Genomic DNA, 20193 nt, shown 5'->3' with positions numbered 1-20193 from the left:
TATTCTCCTGGAATTTTCTTCACCGACGCCGGCGAACCGACGTCTTACGAAGAAGCATCGACATCTGTCGACTCAGCCACCTGGCATCTGGCGATGGAGTCGGAAATGCACTCCATTCGGGCAAACAAGACTTGGGATCTGGTCGAATTACCTAAGAATCGACGTGCTCTTCCTTGCAAGTGGGTTTATCGACTAAAAGAGACGTCTGATTCGACCACCCCAAAGTACAAGGCCAGATTAGTTGCGAAGGGCTTCCGACAAGAATATGGCGTCGACTTCGACGAGATTTTTTCACCAGTGGTGAAAATGACAACCCTTCGTTTTCTACTCGGCGTAGTGGCAGCCGACAACTTGGAGCTGATTCAGCTAGATGTCAAAATAGCCTTCCTCCATGGTGATCTTGAAGAGGAAATTTATATGGAGCAGCCAAAAGGCTTCGTGGCAACTGGCCAAGAACATCTAGTCTGCCGACTCAGGAAGAGTCTATACGGCCTCAAATAGGCACCGCGACAATGGTACAAGAAGTTCGACGACTTCATCCAATCGATCGGCTTCTCAAAAAGCGATGAGGACCATTGTCTTTTTACCAACACAGCTCAAGATGGATCACCCATCTTCCTCATCATTTACGTGGACGACATGCTAATTTCTGGACGCCACGCGGGCGAACTTGCCGATCTCATTCGGCAACTGCGGTTGAAGTTTGCCATGAAGGACCTCGGTCCGGCACGACACATACTCGGCATGAAGATTAGTCGGCATCGCGATAAATGACATCTTTTTTTGTCTCAGACCGACTATATCGGACGTGTCTTGGAACGCTTCAACATGCAATCAGCCAAATCTGCTTCAACCCCGCTCCCCATGAATCTTCGGCTCTCTCAGCGAGACTGCCCGACATCCGGTCCAGAGGGGGAAGATATGAAGTCGGTACCGTATGCACCGGCAGTCGGCTCCCTTATGTACCTGATGGTCGCGACACGGCCTGATATTTCTCATGCCGTAGGAGTCGTTAGCAGATTTATGCACAATCCTGGCCGATCGCATTGGAACGCAGTCAAGCATGTGTTCAAATATCTGGCTAGCACAAAAGACCACGGCATTCTTTTCGGTCCGAACCGAACCTCAGGCGTAGTCGGTTACACCGACTCGGACTTCGCCGGCTGTATAGACAGTCGGAAATCAACAACTGGATACTGCTTCAAATTCGGCAATGGAGCAATTTCGTGGAAGTCGAAACTTCAGGAGTGCACAACGACCTCAACGACCGAAGCAGAATATGTAGCTGCGTCCGACGCTGCAAAAGAAGCTTTGTGGCTCGGCCGGCTGGCGCACACGTTTCGACAAGTCGACCATGACTCGGCCCCAGTTGTCTATAGCGACAGTCAAGGTGCTGTTGCCTTGTCGAAAAACCCGGTTCACCACAACGCCTCCAAACATATCGACGTTCGATATCACTTCGTTCGGGACTGCGTCATTTCAGGGAAAATCGGTCTAGAGAAAATATCCACAACCGACAATGTCGCAGATGGAATGACCAAGTGTCTTTCGGCAGACCGCTTTCGGTCCCTTCGGCATCAGATGGGCGTAACGACAAACCAGTCCGGTTAGAGCCGGACACAGCGCAGGATGGTTTCAGACAACCGACATCAGTTCCTTAATGATCGGCTTCAACTCTTCCGACCCGACCAGTTCGGTCTTCTGCCTTCGGACCCTGCCGACTCGAACAAAACTGATATGTCCGAGAACCTAGGTTTATACCTGTAATCTTAGATAACCCATGTATACGCCCATTACGGGGGAGTGTCGAATACAAGTGTATAATGGACGTATTCACACTATCCCTTTGTATAGATCAAGTTTGGGCCATTTGTGTAATTAGCATAAATGGTAGTTGCCCTAAGTCGGTCACTATATAAAGTGACCTTGTAACCTTTTTGTAAGGTTGGGGTGGGTTGTATTATTGTTCTATGGAATAGAAAGACTCTTTGTGTCTCTCTCTCTCTCTCTATCTCTGTGCACGATCTTGGAAACTGTCATACGCAGGTATTCAACACGAACAGAACGCTACTTGATCTTCCGCATTGACGGCCTTGTCTCCAACATCTAGCACTTGTATGCATTTTTCTCGGATGAGTATCCTATGAGGATACATTTCTCTGACTTCACGTCGGGCTTTTGTTGTTTCTCACTCGGGATGCATACATTAGCAATGCTTCCGAAGTCTTTGAGGTGCGACAGGATCGACTTCCTTCCGACAAGGAGCTCGTATGGAGTTAGCTCATGCACTCTATTAGTGGTGCATTGATTCATGAGATAGATGGCTGAGGATGCTGCTTCGGCCCAATAGAAGTTTAGCATGTGCTTTTCATGCATCACGACGCGTGCTACCTTGAGTATGTGCTGATTCTTCCTTTCGGCGACTCCATTTTGTTGGGGTGTGTGTCGGCATGAGAATTCTCTTCAAATGCCTTCACCTTGGAGGTAGGAGATGAATTCGTCGAAGAAGTACTCCTTGCCTCCATCTGATCGTAGGCATCGAATGTGCTGACCGGTTTCTTTTTTGACTTGGCTCTTGAGATTTTGGAAGTGTGCGAGCACTTCGCTCTTCTTCTTCATTGGGAAGATCCATGTGTAGGGGGAGTAGTCGTTGATGAAGGTGACGTAATAACGACATTTGAGCTGGTCCCCATACATCCGAATGTATGACGTTGAGGAGGCCTTTGCTTATGTTGTCGTGGGAAGTTCTAGCTACAAAGCGAAACAAACCCGGACGCGCCGGAACGGGTGCTTACACAGGTGAAGACCAACATTGAGTCTCTATGTATGAACACATGTAAATAACGTCCGACTAGAGAATAGGATTTAATGGCTACTCTAAGGTCCCGCACGGATAGAGAAGAAGGTAGGGAGTCTAACGCAAGGAGATCGAGGAAATCTCTTTCTGAAGCAACTGACTTAATTACCTGATGTGACAACCCTCTCTCTCCTTGGTCTATAAAAGGAGGGAGAGAGGACTGAACATGGATCAACGTTTTTGGGAGGATGAACTACTGCTAGTTTGAGTGTCGAACTCTCTCTCTCTCTCTCTTTGTCTTGTGCCCAGTTCTGGAAGGAAACCTCTGCTCGCGCAGGAAGTCCGTGAGCTCCCGACTAGAGGTTCTTCATTCCGTTTCCCTATGTGTGTGAGCGTCTCTCGTGAGTGCTTGGTTTCATCACCGGCTGCGCCCGGCTGTACTCCTTAGTTCTCTACTAATCACTTGTCGATTGAGTTCCCTCTCGTGTTGGGGTTTCTGTGATGTTCTTACTTGTTGTGTGTTAACTGTTCCCGAGCTCGCGTCTTAAGTCCTGTTCCGACCCTTGTTGCGTGCACATCCGAGTCCGCAAGCCATGCGCTTGCCGCTGCTTCTCGGTTTCCCTACTGGGCCTGGACCAGCATAACTACACGGACCGATCCGGAGAAGCTAACCGAACTGTAACACGAGCCCCCCTTCTTCCTTTCCAACACCTTGGTCCGAGACCTCTGCATCCCTCCCGTTCTAGCATGTGCATGTGGAATATCGCGACATCTTGGTGAACCTAACGTGAAAGAGGTGGCAGAAGAGTCCGAAATGAGGGGAAGTGAACTGGCGGAGGTGATGGCGGCAGCCGTCGACCGTACAGTGAATGCACGGGTACCCTCGACAGGGCCATAGAAGCGATAGTCAGTATGATAGGCCAGTTCAACGAGAAGGACATGACAAAATACCTGAAGGTCTATAGGGTGGAAATGATAATGAGGGATCTATTTTGGAAGATAGGCGGCTCTTCGGATTCCCACGGGTGGCAATGTCGAGCATCCACGCAGAGGTGCTCGAGGTGCAGATGGTGTGCAGGAATTGGGCAGAGTTCGAGGAGCGACTCCTTGAACGATATGGGTTTGCTGACTCTCTGTGATTGTCGAAGTGCGAATTCATGGAGTGGGTTGAGAGCCCTGGGAAATCGAGGGACACATCGGTGCTCCTCCAAGAGTTCAAAAAACGATTTGCTCGGCTCTCGGCTCTAGACCGGACCGTGCTCGATACAAGTAGGGTCATACTATTCATTAAGTCGGTTGACGCACTTGATTAGGAGAAGGTGGGTCTCTTGCTGGAGACGGATGAAGGACTCACGATTGATTGGGCCGTGGTGAAAAGGTTTTGTAGCCGTTTCGACAAACGGCGTGAGTGGAGTGATGCAACTCCATCGGCAGCAGGCCCGGCCACGGGGAAAAGGCTAGAAGAACTGATTTTGGCTCGGATGGAAGAGATGCCAAGTTGGATCGAGTCAGGCGTGGTTCCGACTGATGTGGTCAACGGCCCATCTAGGGGCACAACTGTCGAATACGAGTGTATAATGGCCGTATTCACACTGTCCCTTTGGACAACCCAAGTTCAGGCTATTTCTGTAAATATCATAAAGGGCAGTTACCCTAGGATAGCCACTATATAAAGTGACTTTGTAACCTTTAGTGAAGGTTGGTTGTCATTTGTAACTATTGCTATTGGAATATAACGTTTCCTTTGTGCCTCTCTCTCTCTCTCTCCCTCTGTGTCTATCTTGCTCATGCATACACAGGTTCTTCTTCATCACGAATGCTGCTTGCACTTTCGCATTGACGGCCTTGTCCCCAACATTTGGTATCAGAGCGTTGGAGGTTCTTCAACCCGTTGTTGGCCGTCATCGTACAACACAACATTCTGTTTTCGTTTTCTTTGAAGAACAGAGAAGGGAGAAGAAAAACAAAAAGCTCGCATCTCACTGTGTTAAATCACAAATTGGAGTAAGCTAGTCGGTTGTACTTTGTTCTTGTGATTGTAACCGCTTGAGGGGAGCTCCTTGAGCAACAACTGACCCAATCGTGCTTCATTCGGTTAAACAACATCCGAATAGGTCACCAGACGCTATTCACCCGCTTGCTGTAACCACCTGCTGCAGATTGGTCTCCTGGCAACAACCACTTCGTGCTTCACTCGGCTGATCGACATTCGGGAGGATCAGTTGGATTCGTCCCTCTCATCGCTACAGTCATCCGAAGCAGAATCGGCCCAAACAATCGGTTTCATGTAATTGGTATTCGGCATACAATCAAAAACTAACCGGGCTCACTCCGACTCGACAACATTCGGGAAGACCAGTTGGTTTTGTTCCTCAAGTTACCGGAGTCACTCCGAGCAAGTTCAGCAACAAGTATCCGAAACGAAACCGACTTGGGTTCAAAACCGACTAGAACGATATCGGGTGAGCCGACCGGCTGCACCCCACTAAGGTTCGTAGTCAACTCCGAACCGAGTCTTACCAACCGAAACTGAAGCAGATGGCATCAACATCCGGCTCATCGGAGATGAGTCTAAGGAGGTTCGACGGTTACTTCTGGAATGAACAAATGCAGGACTATCTCATAGTCAAGGGTCAGATAGACCCGATTGAGAAAAATCCTCCAGAAGCATACAAGGCAAATGAGTGGCTAAAGCTGGACAGAATCGTCCGCGCCACGATTCGGATGCACTTGTCGGAGTCAGTGTACTTCACAGTGCAATCATGCACGACAATGTTTGAACTTTGGAAAACACTGTCGGAAACTTATGAAAAGAAGGTTGTCGTAACGAAGATGTATCTGATCCGGCGCCTCTACAACTTGCGGATGAAAGAATCTAATTCGGTTCAGGCACACGTCAACGAGTATGAAAGCATAAGCTCCCAAATCTCGTCTCAGGGGACGGAAATCGAGGATGAACTCAGAGCAATGATACTCATGAGTAGTCTCCCCTCTTCATGGGAAACTTTTGTTAGAACTGTGTGCAATGCTTCAACAACTGTCGTTAAGTACTCCGAAGTCACGAGCGCAATCCTAACTGAAGCAGCTCGGAGAAAGTCTTTCGCCAAAGACTCGGCAGATGAAGCTTACGTAGTACAAGGTTCGACCAACCGATCGAACAACCAGGGAAGAAGTTCTTCTCGACCGCCGAACAATCAACGAAGCCGGAGCAAGTCACGGGACAACCGAATCTGCAACTACTGCAAGAAACCGGGACACATCAAAGCTGACTGCCGGGCACTCAAAGCAAAAACCGACAAAGCTCAGAGAGTGGATAAGAAGAGTAGCCAACATGAGGAGGTCAACTACGTCGGTTGTTCAGCCGAAATTTTGACGACCGACCCGAACATACTGTCCATAGAGAACCTAGTCGAATCAGAAGTTCTACTTACGACTGAGGAATTGAGCACATGGCTCCTGGACTCGGGCGCATCATATCATGTGACACCTCACCGATCTTAGTTTCGGCAATACTCAGACCGGCACTCCGACTCAGTTTGAGTCAGAAACTCACAGCACTGTGCTATAATCGGAATCAACACCGTAGAGCTCAACCTTCTGGGGGGTTCTACCCTCATGCTACACAACGTCCGACACGTTCCTGAGCTCTCAAGTCCCTTGATCTCAGTCAGACAACTTGACGAAGCCGGCATCCGTGCCGGATTCTCATCAGGAGGGTGGACACTCCACAAAGGGAACCTCCTGCTTGCTCAAGGACCAAAGGTCCATTCCTTGTATCCTTTATATGTCACACTCAAAGAGGGTGACATATTTTTTGTTGATATCCCCGTGTCATCGTTATGGCACGGATGACTTGGACACCTCGGCAAGGCCGACATAACGCACCTATCCAGAGCCGGTTACATCCCCAAGCTCTCCTTCTCGGATCACCAATTCTGCGAGCATTGCCAGTACAGCAAACAGGTAGCCACATCACACCCGACATCAGCACCAAGAAAATCGAGTCACCTCGATTTGGTTCACTCGGACGTCTGTGGCCCGATGCCACATCAGTGTCTCGGCGGTGCTTCGTACTTCGTCAGTTTTATTGATGACTCGACTCGGAACGTGTGGGCTTACCTCATAAGAACCAAAGATTGGGTGTTCTCGATCTTCTCCGAATAGCTTGCAATGGTCGAAAATCAGACCGGTCGGAAACTGAAATGTCTCCAAACCGGCAATGGAGGAGAATTCAAGTCTGCAGAATTCGTCAAATTCTGTTGGGAACGCTGTATTCGACGTGAATATATGGCACCCTATAGTCCAGAGCAGAATGGAATTGCTAAACGCATGAATCAGACGATTCAAGAACGTGTAGTATCCATGCTCCAACACTCCGGACTGTTGGATGGCTTTTGGGCGGAGGCTCTACTTATGGCAGTACACATAATAAATATGTCGCCAAGTAGACCTCTAGGACTTCAAATACCTCAGGAAATATGGACCGGTAGTAAGCCTAATTATGACAAACTGAGGATCTTCGATTGCGAGGCGTATGCTCTCATACCGAAAGACGACCGCCGGAAACTCGAACCAAGGTCAAGGAAATGTGTTTTTCTTGGATATGGACCCGACGGCGAGATCAGATACCGACTCTGGGACCCCGAGCACAGACAAATCGTCTGAAGTTCGGACGTCGTGTTCAACGAGTCGGCTATGCATAAAACGACCGAAAGGCCTATTGAAGTCTGAAGGGTAATATTTTCCGAAGTGCCAACCCTTCATGACAGCCCAACCCACAACACGAGATCAGTTTCACGGTTAACTGACAACTCTCGCACCGAATCCACTGATTTGGTATGCCGAATGGCTCGGCTCCCGACCATCTAACATTGACACCCGGTGCGACTAGTCCAGTCATACCTCGCAGATTCGAGAGACTGTCGCAACCTCCGGAGAGGTACTCTCCTAGAATTTTCTTTACCGATGCCGGCGAACCGACGTCTTACAAAGAAGGCATTTGGCGATGGAGTCGCAAATGCACTCCATTCGGACAAACAAGACTTGGGACTTGGTCGAATTACCGAAGAATCGACGTGCTCTTCCGTGTAAGTGGGTCTATCGACTAAAAGAGACGTCCGACTCGACCACCCCAAAGTACAAGGCTAGATTAGTTGCGAAGGGATTTCGACAAGAATATGGCGTCGACTTCGACGAAATCTTTTCACCAGTGGTGAAAATGACGACCCTTTGTTTCATGCTCGGCATCGTGGCCGTCGACAACTTGGAACTGATTCAGCTAGATGTAAAAATGGCATTCCTCCACAGTGACCTACAGGAGGAAATCTATATGGAGCAGCCGAAAGGCTTTGTGGCATCCGGCCAGGAACATCTAGTCTGTCGACTCAAGAAGAGTCTCTACGGCCTGAAACAGTCACCCCGACAGTGGTACAAGAAGTTCGATGACTTCATCCAATCGGTCGGCTTCTCAAAGAGCAATGAGGACCACTGTCTCTTCACCAAAACAACTCAAGAGGGGTCTCCCATCTTCCTCATCATCTACATGGACGACATGCTACTCTCCGGTCGGCATGCCGGAGAGCTCATTGAACTCGTTCGGCAACTGTGGTTGAAGTTTGCCATGAAGGACCTCGGTCCGGCAAGACACATACTTGGTATGAAGATTAGTCGGTATCGCGATACATGACAACTTTTCTTGTCTCAAACCGACTACATCGGATGTGTCTTAGAATGCTTCAACATGCAATCGGCCAAGTCTGCTTCAACCCCGCTCCCCATTAACCTTCGGCTGTCTCAGCGAGACTGTCTGACATCCGGTTTGGAGGGGGAAGATATGAAGTTGGTACCGTATGCACCGGCAGTCGGCTCCCTCATGATGGTCGCGACACGGCCTGATATTTCTCACGCCGTAGGAGTCGTCAGTAGATTCATGCACAACCCCGACCGATCGCACTGGAACATAGTCAAGCATGTGTTCAGATATCTAGCTTGCACAAAAGACCATGGCATTCTTTTTGGTCCAAACTCAACCTCAAGCGTAGTCGGTTACACCGACTCGGACTCGGAAATCAACAACCGAATACTGTTTCAAATTCGACAATGGAGCAATCTCGTGGAAGTCAAAACTTCAGGAGTGCACAATCACCTCAATTACCGAAGTGGAATATGTAGCTACGTCCGACGCGGCAAAAGAAGCTTTATGGCTCGGTCGGCTGGCGCACACGTTTCGACAGGTCGACTCCGACTTGGCTCTAGTTGTCTACAACGATAGTCAGGGTGTTGTTGCTTTATCAAAAAATCCGGTTCACCACAACGCCTCTAAGCATATCAACGTTCAATATCACTTCGTTCGGGACTGCATCCTTTCAGGGAAAATCGGTCTCGAGAAGATATCCACAACCGATAATGTCGTAGATGGAATGACCAAATGTCTTTCGGCGGATTGTTTCCGGTCCCTTCGGCACCAGATGGGCGTAACGAAAAATCGGTCCAGTTAAAGTCGGACACACAACACAGGATGGTTTCGGACCACCGACATTGGTTCTCTGAGGATCGGCTTTAGCTCTTCCGACCCGACCGATTCGGTCTTCTGTCTTCAGATCTTGCCGACTCTGACAAACCGATCTGTCCTATAAACCTTGTATATATACTTGTAATTCTTTAAGATAACCCATGTATACGCCCATTACGGGGGAGTGTCGAATACGAGTGTATAATGGCCGTATTCACATTGTCCCTTTGGACAGCCCAAGTTCAGGCTATTTCTGTAAATAGCATAAAGGGAAGTTGCCCTAGGATAGTCACTATATAAAGTGACTTTGTAACCTTTAGTGAAGGTTGGTTGTCATTTGTAACTGTTGCAATGGGAATATAATGTTTCCTTTGTGCCTCTCTCTCTCCCTCTCCCTCTGTGTCTATCTTGCTCATGCATACACAGGTTCTTCTTCATCACGAATGCTGCTTGCACTTCCGCATTGACGGCCTTGTCCCCAATAGCGGCTCTAGAGGAGTTGATGAGGATGGTGCGTGATCTCCAGGTCGCTCGCGCAAGCATGGAGAGATAGTGGGGGACAGTCGCGTGACCGGAGGCCTCTGGTAAACCAACGGTGCATGTGGTGTGACGCTGTCGGCCACATTCGGAGGGATTGTGCCAATTTCGTGGAGGCACTTAAGAGCAACATTGGTGTACCTTTGGAATGGTCAGGTACACGCCAACGATACGTGGAGACCTTTGGAGGTAAATATTGGCCGTGGCGGGATGAAAAGGGTAATTGAGGAGGCTACGACACAACATGCTGAAACTGTCCATTATTCGGCGTTAGTCGACATCTGTGTCGGAGGTGAGGATAGCAAGATGACAAGAGACTCCGGGTTTCGGCCGCTGGTGTTGGAAGGACTTTCCGGGGTAAAGGTGCGGAAGGAAGAGGCGGACCGTGCACAGAGGCGGATCCAAGAGGGCACCGGATGGGACGATCCGGTAGAAGAGAAAACCAGCTTCGTGGAAGTCGCGTGCCAGAACTACGAGGTTCTGGTGGAAGATAAATGGATTGGAAAGGCCCCTCGAGCTAGTACAAGACCCGGAACGGGCCGAAGAAATGTGACGGAGGCTCGGTAGGTCCACGTGAGAAGATTAAAATGCCAGGATTCCAGTTGAGCTCGGAAATAGAGAGAGCAACGGACTTGCGGAAGGTCCTGGAGGAATGAATCCTTGAGAGCCGAGTAGAGCTCACCCTGAGGGAGGTACTGGGGATTGCCAAGAAAGAATTCCGTGACTCCATCGTGGACCTGGTGAAGCGAAAGCGGCTCTCGATGGAGCCAGAGCCAGAGAAACCTGTGGAGGTGAGGGCAACCCACATCGACGAGGTGGCGACGGAAGATGAATTTTTGGAGAGCCACTCCATGAGGTCGCATTGGGCGAGAGTGACAATGGAAACACTGGTCTGGATCGGGGACGTGAAAGAGCCGGTGGTGGCTTTGATTGACCATGGATCCGAGATCAACCTAATGTCCTTGGACTTCTACAAAAAGGGGAAGTGGCCGATCAACACCAAGCACAGGTGGAAAATACGCGCGGCGACCTGTGCCATGGAGAAGCTACACAGGGCATGCCCAAATGTCCGAGTAAAGGTCAAGGACGTCGAGATCGACCAACACTTTTTCGTGAAGGAGTCACGGCCTGCCGAGCAATATTGGGTATGCTCCTGGCGTGTTAAGTGCCAATACCACTACCAAAATGTCAAAACGATGACCGCCGAGGATAATGCCTAATTTCCGGATCAACCCTAAGGGTCAGACATATCTGGTGTCTGCCATGCGAAGCCAGAAAGGGAAAACTTCCCAATTCGAAATTCCTAATCGTTCGCATGTAGTCCTACTAATGACATTGACGTCGGAACCCCCATCGACTATACATCCGTCGACTTCTTGACCCTACATCACCAGTTTAATGGCTGGGTTGTGATGGTCTACTACCGTTGGACCGGAACTGGTTTCTGCAAAATTTGTCGAGACATCTATCCCAAATGTGCCCGTAATGCGCTTCTCCACTGCTTGTCGGAATCGCGGAACCAGTCTGAGGAGCTTCTCCATGTTCATCATTATCTCGCAGTCCTGCTAGTGCCTGCCATCTGGAATCCGGTGATGGTGTATCTTCTCTCGTCGGTAAGTTGTTCGCGGATTCCTGCCTCATACGTTTCGTATTTGCCACGTTAGCTTTTTCTGCCCAGGCTTGGGCCGCTTTGCGTATCTCCTCTTGTACAACCCAGTCCGCGTTCTTGGTTTGTTGCCGTGTTGTCACTTGCTGAACTTCCGCCGTAATCGTATTTACGACGGGTCCTTTGCCCTTGCGAAGTGGACACTGAGTCGCATAATGTCCGAGTTGTTGGCATATGAAAGAATGGACACTCGACTCGCCTGTCTCTCTTTCTAGCGGTGTAGCCGTTTCCGTGGCTATTGCTTGTTCATCTCGATTTTGTTGAAGCCTCTTGTTAATCCGTGGTGGGTGCCGGGGTTCGCAATGCGTCTCCTGGCGCCCCTCATCTTCCGAAATTTCCTCATACCGACGTTGGTCCTTATACTGCCTATTATGTCCCTGTAGCCGTGGTCCATTGAATCCCCCGCAATTGGTTGCAAAATGTCGATTGTTATAACAAAGGCCCCCTTTATTATATCGGTTGTTGCCCCGATATTCTTCGTCCTCCAATTCCTCTTCATCGGAATATAAGTTGCTACTTCGGCGATTACGATAATGACAGTCTTTGCGTGGATTTCGTTTTGTATATCGGGGTCGTTCCTCTTGTCGCCCTTGTTCATTTCGGCGAAGTGGCTGTTGTGGTTCTACGTGTCGTACCGTGGGTGTAGGTCTATTAAGCATATTGTATTTACACTGCTCGACCGTGTGTGCCTTTGAGTGACAAATTGGCAATGAATACGCATACTGCATTCCACTGTGGAATGCCCAAAGTTGAGACAGATCGTGCACTGAATAGTCTGGCGAAGCGGTGTTCCTCGTCCTGAGGCAATGCCTGGCATAACGATGACATAGAAAATCCGTCATCTTCTGCTTCCAATTCGAGCTGTAATGCTCGCTCGATAACCATATCGGTTGTTTCCCCTTTCACACTATGCATGTTCAACATTGTTCTGATAGGTCGTCGGAGGGCTACCAAAAATGTCTCCTTAGGTTCCTCATCTTTTGGGGCCCGTGTAAGTTGTCGTCGTAGACTTTGGAATCGTAGACTAAAATCCGCGACGGATTCTGTTGGTGTAAAATTGCCCAATAATCTCTCGTTGCAGTACCCTTCTATGGAAAAATCGCAAAAATGCTGATTGCAGTCGTAATCCATTAGTTACGTAATAATGTGTATCTATGGGTGAAGGTTCATAGCTACGATTGAGAACCGAAGTGTGCTACTACGTTAACTCTTACCCTATGCTTATAGAGACGCACTTACGAATAACATAGAGATTACACAAGACCACATGGGTTGCACAGACACAGAAGATAAGATTCTATTAGAAAAAACCTCATGCTCAAAAATTACACGCTACCTCTTACAGAGGATTTCTACCCTTTATATACCTAGGGCGTTCAGCCAGTCACACTTCTCACGTGAACCGTTACATCTCTCTCCTTAACGCTTCTAATACATTTTTCATATTTTACGCATTATATCCGGCGGTTACAATTCTGGCTGACAATACAGATTTGCCCCAAAAATGGCTAAGGGCCTTTGCATTACTAGGGTTTTTAGCCTCGACTATGGCTTCGATTTTGCCGGGATCCACCACAATACCGTCCTTGCTCACTATTTGCCTGAAAAGGGCTCCGCTTGTAATCCCGAATGCACACTTGGCCGGATTGAGACTGAGCTGCGATGTACGACATTGTTCTAAACATAGCCTTAGATGGCTCAAGTGATCCACTCGCATCGAGGAAGACTTGCATGAACGCAGGGATGAAGTGACTCACAAAAATTCTCTGCAATGGCGCGTTGGAACGTGGCTAGAGCGGTTTTTAATCCGAACATCATTATCACCACCACAAAGATGCCCCATTCAGTTACGAAAGTAGTTTTCTCCTGATCTTCAGGGTGCATGCGTATTTGGTTATACCCGCTAAACCCATCCAGAAAACTGTACATGTCGTGACCTGCGACCACGTCTAGTACACTATCCATAAATGGCAAGGGGAATGCGTCTATGATTGTGACGAAGTTTAACTTGCGGTAATCGACACACACTCGGATTTTGCCATTTTTTTTTGGTACAACCACTATTGGGCTAAGCCATGTGGCTTGTTTTACTGGCCGAATAAACCCCACTTTCAAGAGTTTGTCGATTTCCTCCTTTACGCGTGCCACGTAATTTGGGTTCATACAATAACATCTCTGTTGAACTGATTTCGTATTCGTGGCCAAATTAATTTTGTGTTGGTAGAATTTTGGGTCCAACCCTTTCATGTCATCATGTGACCATGCAAAGACATCTTTAAACTCCCGTAATAAATCAGACATGGCCACTTTTTCCCTTTACATCAGATCCTTTGCAATCATTAGTAGCCTTGGTGCCTCGGCTGACCCTACATTGATTTCCTCCAAGGTCAACATTGTGACTCTACACGAGATTTCCATTTCCCTCTCGAATGCCTCCCGTGCTTTACTCAGTTCCAACACCGATTCAGGATCTGGTTCGTGGTCTTCTTCGTTCGGAGCACTCGTTGGGACGTACACACTAGTTGTTTCGAGTACGTGTATCTCAAACAACGGTCCTATCCGCGGATTTTCGTCCAGGTATGCCACGAGTTCCGTATCCTCTAACCCTTCCAACATATTAACTTCTTTGGCGTTATTGCTTTCCTGCAGGCGGAGGTTTCGTGTGTTGGTATCCGGACCTTGCTTCGCCCTCGTCGGAAGCTAATGTAGTTGTGCTGCTAGTTTTGCTTGATATTAGCAGAACGCAACCATAGTCTTCCTAACAAGATAGGATACACCCCTGATACGTCCAAAGCCAACACAATGGCAGAAATTTCAAAGGTATGACTGCTAATTATGATCCTTAGCTTCCAGACCAACCCCAATGGTCTGACGGAACAATGTCTACTATTCGGAGCCAAAATGGGCACGCTTCCCATTCTGTAATACCGAGGCGGTTACATGTGGTTTTATTGATCACATTCACCTCGGAACTGCCATCGACAATGCATCTCGTTATGTCTTGCCCCTACAACACCACCTTGATGGCTAGATTGTGGTGATCAACCATGACTGGGTCTGTGCTAGACTTTGTATAATTTTCTACGGTTTGTCAGAATCGAGGGACAAGTCGTAATAATTTGTCCATGGTCAGTGTAATTTCGCGATCGGCCAGTGTTTGCCATATCGGATCTTGCATCAATACCGTGTCTTTTGTATGTCTGGTATTGTGGCCCGACTCTTGCCTAATGCGTTCCACATTAGTTTCATTTGCCTTTTCTACCCAAACTCGTGCAAGTTTGTGGATCTCGTCTTGTTCCGCCCAGTCAGTGTTTTTCGCCCTACTGGGGGTTGTAACCTATCGAAAGTTTGACGTGATCGTATTCACCGCTGACCCTTTCCCTTTATCGCAACGTGAGCATTGAGTTGTGTGATGACCTGATTATTTACAAATTAAACAGTGCACACTGGACTCACCTTTTTCAATGACCGGGGCTACGGTGGTTTCCATAAGTGTCATCGGTTCTACCCGGAGTCGCTAGAAGCACCTGTTGTTGCGGGGCTTCTGGCTATATTCACAACGACTATCCTGACACTATTCTTCCTCCAAGCTTTCATCGTGGTTATCGTGGTTCTGTGATTGGTGATTACCCCCGTGCAAAAGGGGTTCTGCCTGTCCGCTGCGATTTTTGGTGGTACGCCCGGGGATTGTAGCGGTCATTGCTCGGATACTCCTCTTCCTCCGAATAAGGATCGTTGTTGCGACGAAGGCGGTTTGGCCTTCCCGCACACTAATTCCGCTCCGTGTTACGGTAGCACTCCTCGTGTCGGCCTTGGTCGTTGTTGTGGTAAGGCCGTTGAGGCTCCATACTACGGACTGACGGTGTGGGCCTATTTAGCATGTTATATTCGCACTGATCCACCGTGTGCGCCCGTGAATAACTAATGGGGCAATGGATTTGCATATTACAATCCACCACGGCGTGCCTTGAGCTCAAGCAGATCGTGCATTGAATGGCTTGGTGGAAATGGTATTCCTCGTCCCTGGGTAGTGCTTGATGGAGCGATGCCATAGACATCCCATCGTCCTCCTCTTCTAACTCAAGTTGCAATGGTCGTTCTATGATCGCATCCGTCGTTTGGCCCATGAGATTTTGCATATTTAATGTTGGTAGGAGGGGTCGAGATACTGCCACCAAAAATATTTCTTTTGCCACGTCCTCCGTCGGAGCGCATGCTAGCTATAGTCGTAAACCCTTGAACCGCAAGCTGAAGTCAGTCACGGACTCTTGCGGCAGTTATTTGATTGTATAAAACTAGCTGATGATCTCGCATTGGGGAATGCTTCGATGAAAGAAGTGTAAAAATGACGATTAGAGTTGGTCGAAGGAGACGAACAACGTGATGTCGAGCGAGGAATGTCAGCAGGCAGCTCGCCCATCCAGGGCTAACCCTAACTCTGAGATTTTTGATGCGTGGGTTTCCATTTTTGGAAGTCACTACAACATATGGTTTAAGTTCCAATCATTGAGGAACAACCAAGCGTGGCTCTCGGCGTCAGTAACTCCGTTGAAGAAGCATACTGATTCAGACAAATTCGGATCCGGCAAAGCCGAACATAGGAATTGGCAAAAGTCGCACTACACTGAAGGATCGGAGGATTCGGAATAGGAAAAACCGGAAAAGAGCCAGACTTTGTGATGAAGCACAAGGCTAACGCGATGAAGAAGACCCCCTCACAATCATATGAGGTGTGTTACGTTGACTCCAAAGTGACAAAACATATGGGGATCCATGAAGAATGGTTCTCATATCTAGAGAAACTGGAGCAACCAGGAGTGGTCAAAATCGGAGAGGACACTCCGCACCCAATCAAACAAGTTGGAGAAGTTCCCCTTAGCCATGTCGGATAGAAAGGGAAACTTATGAAGATGCTGCAGGTTCTGACAGTTGTTGTCCGCCGGAATAGTAACCGACGGACAAGAGCGTAGGAATAAGAAATAATATAAGATCATAACGCATGTAACGGTTCACGTAGGAAGCGTGAACGGCTAAAAAGACCTTACATATATAAAGGGCAGAAAACCTCTGATAGAGGGGGCGTGTAATTTTGGAATGTAAAGAAGCGTATCGTAATAGAATTCTATCTTCTCTGAAAATCTGTGTATAGCTACGACTAATCTACTGTGTGTCTGGAATACCTAAGAGTGTAAGAACGTGAGTGTGTAACCACTTATAAGGAGTCGGTTGTAGCCATCTCCCTTATATGCTACTAGGTTACGAGGAACATTCCCCTACGTATTACGCATAGACGCCACCATTCCTTGTTTCCCAATCACTTGGAGGTCTAGGTCGAAGGACTGATTGCAGACCGTGTTCTTAATCGGTAACACTTTTGGCACACCCGGTGGGACTCGAACCCACAATCCCTTGATTAGAAGTCAAATGCCTTATCCATTAGGCCACAAGTGCACTTAAGATAATGCTCACACAGGCCCCCGTCATACAACCACCAGTATTGGCGAAGCCATTCCACGTGTTCGTCGACGCCTCGAACATAGCAATAGGGAGTGCGCTAATGTAGCTCACTGAACCAAACTGGTAGTGGCCAATGTACTACGATAGTCGCAAATTATCAACAACAATAGCGTGAAAGGGGAAACGGTGGATATGGTCATTGAACAAGCGTTACAACTCGAGTTGGAGGAGGAGGAGGAAAGGTTTTCTATGTCCTCCGTACGACGAGCGTTACCCCAGGACGAGGAACGCCAGTTTCGTCAAGCAATCCAATGCACGATTTGCTTGAACTCGGGGCATTCCGCAGTGGACTGCAACATGCAAATCCACTGCCCAATCTGCCACTCGAAGGCTCACACAGCCGACCAATGCGAATACAATATGTTGAACAGAGCCGTTCCCACAATACACAACATGGACACACAGCGTCCCCCACGCCGTACTGAACAAAGGAGGCAAGAAGGCCGACCACGGTATGTGGATCGCAACCCATGTGACGACCGGCACCACCAGAATCGCCAGAATCACAACGATTCCGAGGAAGATGAACTAGAGGATGAGGATTATCGTGGACCTCCGAGTTATGCTAAAGGGGGCCGACTCTATGAGAATCACCGGCCGACAAACAAACGTGGCGGCTTCAATGGTTATCGTGGGAAGCCGCGGCAATATCGAGCCCACCAGCAATACGACGAAAGCTCGGGAGATGAGCGACACCAAGAACCACGCCAGGACCAACAACAACCACCGCGTGCGTTCCGACAAACAAGGCCGAACCGTGAGGAGCAAGTCGCACCAAGGGATCGGCACACACCACCAGGAGCCGAGAAGGGCGACGCAGAAGATATAAATATGTTGGTTGGGGTGGAGGATGCAGAATTAGAGGCATACCTAGATGAGCACCCTCGGATCATTCCGCTGTTCGAAATCGACGTCATCACAACCGCGGTAGAATATGCCATGACCACTATTCTCCACGATGAGGCTTACGAACCAAACCTAGAGTCCATATTGGAACTCAGAAGAGCACGAGCGGCATTCGAAAGGGAAATGGAAATTTCACGACGAGTCACCGCCTCCGCCTTGGAAGAAGTAAATGTGGGTACGGAGTCAGAACCCCGTTTCCTCTCCATCACAAAGGAATTAAGGTCGGACCAGAGAAACACGATGATCGCACTACTCAAGAAATATAAAGATGTGTTCGCTTGGGCTCACGAGGACATGAAGGGGTTAGATCCCAAGTTCTATCAACATAAGATCAATTTAGCAACCGACGCAAAACCCGTCCAACAGCGCCGCTACCGCATGAACCTGAACTACGTGACCCGCATAAAAGAAGAAATTGACAAACTCCTAAAGGCGGGGTTCAGACGTCCAGTTAAACAAGCCACATGGTTAAGTCTGATAGTAGTCGTTCCAAAGAAAAACGACAAAATACGGGTATGCATGGATTACCAAAAATTAAATGTCGTAACCATTACAGACGCATTCCCTTTACCATTCACTGATAGCGTACTGGACGCCGTCGTAGGACATGAGATGTACAGTTTTTTAGATGGCTTCAGTGGGTATAACCAGGTACGCATGCATCCCGAGGACCAAGAGAAGACGACATTTGTCACGGACTGGGGAGTCTTTGTGGCAATCGTCATGATGTTCGGGCTAAAGATGGCGGTGACAACATTTCAACGGACAATTACGGAGATCTTTGGGGAATATATTCCGGCGTTCATGCAAGTTTTTTTAGACGACTTTGCGGTATATGGGAGAACAATAGACCATTTTACGCATCTGCCACTGTGCCTGGAACGTTGCCGCACCGCACGCTTAAGCCTAAATCCCGCGAAATGTGCCCTCGGCGTGACCAATAGGACTCTCCTAGGCCATATAGTCAGCAAGGAGGGAATAGCGGTTGATCCGAACAAGATCTCCGCGATTACGCAAGCCAAAACTCCGACAAACACGAAATCACTCGGTCGGTTTTTAGGACAAATACGGTGGCAGTCGGATGATACAATATTTGGCGGACTTCGCCACGCCGTTACATGCTATCGTGCATCGAACTCCCTTCCAATGGACCGCAACGGAGGACAAGGCCTAGGAGGCTCTTAAGATAATGCTCACACAAGCCCCCATTGTACAACGACCAGTTTGGGCGAAGACATTCCACGTGTTCGTCGACGCCTCGGACATAGCAAAAGGGAGTGTGCTAATGCAGCTCACCGAACCAAACTGGTACCGGCCAGTGTAGTACGCTAGTCGCAAATTATCAACAACTATTCCACAACAGAGCGCGAGGCGCTAGGGATGATCTATAGCATCAATAAATTCCGGCATTATTTATTGGGGAGGAAATTCACGTTCCACGTGGATCATTCGGTGCTGCTGTATTTGGTGGAGAAACAAGCCCTGACAGGGAAATTGGCGCGATGGATGCTGCTGCTTCAAGAATTCGGTTTTGTAATTCAGCACTGACCGGGGGGCAAAATACGGGGATGACTCGTGGCTACACGTAGTGGCAGATTTTTTGAGCAGACTCGATAATGGAGAAACAGTACAGAAGGACGATGACGATTTTCCGGACGCGGACATCCTGCGGGTAGTAGCACTGGCAGAAAGAATGGAATCGACCTTTCCGAACCGGTGGCTTATTGAAATGACATACTTTTTGACTACGGGACTGGCTCCACCACAATTACGCACGGACGAGAAGAAACGACTAGCCGTCCAAAGCCGTAACTTCTGCCTCGTAGAAGGAATTTTATATCACAAAGGAAGTGACGACATTTCGCGATGTGGGGTATGTCAGGATGAGTAAGAAGTAGTTTTACGGGAGGCGCACTGTGGCACGACAGGCGGCCATTATGCGGGCGATGTTACAGCCTGGAGAATATGGCAGGCAGGCCTATGGTGGCCAACAACGCAGAAGGATGCATTTGAGTGTTGTGGAAAGTGTGATTTGTGTCAATGGATGGGCCAACCCACGGAGGGCGCAAGGGTGCCACACCAGCCCGTATTACCGTTAGACCCCTTCCAAAAGTGGGGATTGGATTTTGTGGGCCCCTTCACACCGGCGACAGCCCGTACGGGCAATAAATACATATTGGTAGCCATAGATTATTGCACCAAGTGGGTAGAAGCAAAGGCACTACGAGAAAATACGGCGGCCGTCACAATGAGATTCCT

The 20193-nt window shown here is 48.7% G+C and overlaps 1 non-coding gene across 1 annotated transcript; it reads right to left on the bottom strand.

Annotated features, from left to right (window-relative positions):
* Positions 1-16889: 16889 nt before the first annotated feature.
* TRNAR-UCU (transfer RNA arginine (anticodon UCU)) lies at positions 16890-16962 on the bottom strand. The gene has a single exon. It is a non-coding gene; the product is annotated as a tRNA-Arg (tRNA).
* Positions 16963-20193: the final 3231 nt, after the last annotated feature.

The sequence above is a fragment of the Azolla caroliniana genome, unplaced genomic scaffold (genome assembly GCF_043228905.1).
Source record: "Azolla caroliniana isolate FFs.n. ecotype wild unplaced genomic scaffold, voAzoCaro1.0.p SCAF_16, whole genome shotgun sequence".
Taxonomy (NCBI): domain Eukaryota; kingdom Viridiplantae; phylum Streptophyta; class Polypodiopsida; order Salviniales; family Salviniaceae; genus Azolla; species Azolla caroliniana.
Note: the sequence above shows the minus strand (reverse complement) of the source record. Positions and strands in the feature narration are given on the sequence as shown.